Raw genomic sequence first — 706 nt, 5'->3', positions numbered from 1 at the left:
AAAATAAGTTAGCATGCATACAAGTGTCCCTGTCAGACAACAGTGGCAGACAGTTACATATGGGCCTCTTTTCCATAAATAGAAATCATGGATTTTTGTAGATTTTGAACAATGTTGAAATTCCACCAGGTGATTCAATATTTCATGTAGGAGCAGGTTGGTCTGAATTCCAGGAAATGGGATTACTACTAGGGTTAACTAAACACAAGCAGTGCTATTTCACTGGTTATGGGCTGCTTAGTCTGTGTGTTCAGTTTATTTACTGTTCGACAAATACACAAGTATCACATATCTAACAGTCCAAAACATACAATTCAGCAGGCCCCAGCGAGAATTGAACTCGCGACCCCTGGTTTACAAGACCAGTGCTCTAACCACTGAGCTATGAGGCCTTGCCTATTTGCCTTGTAGTTAGGTACAGTATGTAAAGCTCTCAGCTGAGTTCCACACCCATTTTATAAAGGCGGAGCAGAAGTTGGTTTTCCACAGTGACGTTGCTCTGTGTGTGTGTGTTTGTGTGCAAGCAGACAGACAGGTCACACAGGTCAAACAAGGACCCAATGGTCACTATGAATGAGATCTAGAGTTCCTTTAAGAGGATGAAAGAAGCATAAAGAAGGACAAACACCAGTGCATCACTCCACCAATCAGGCCTTTATGGTAGAGTGGACAGACATTTTTTTGCTGAGAGTTTCCCAAAAAGCAC

At 42.2% G+C, this 706-nt stretch overlaps 1 non-coding gene across 1 annotated transcript; it reads right to left on the bottom strand.

Annotated features, from left to right (window-relative positions):
* Positions 1-319: 319 nt before the first annotated feature.
* trnat-ugu (transfer RNA threonine (anticodon UGU)) lies at positions 320-392 on the bottom strand. The gene has a single exon. It is a non-coding gene; the product is annotated as a tRNA-Thr (tRNA).
* Positions 393-706: the final 314 nt, after the last annotated feature.

Source organism: Alosa pseudoharengus, unplaced genomic scaffold (genome assembly GCF_046254945.1).
Source record: "Alosa pseudoharengus isolate Yale_2024_CS ecotype anadromous, Long Island Sound unplaced genomic scaffold, YU_APseudo_1.1 YU_APseudo_1.1_scf_15, whole genome shotgun sequence".
Classification (NCBI taxonomy): Eukaryota; Metazoa; Chordata; class Actinopteri; order Clupeiformes; family Clupeidae; genus Alosa; species Alosa pseudoharengus.
Note: the sequence above shows the minus strand (reverse complement) of the source record. Positions and strands in the feature narration are given on the sequence as shown.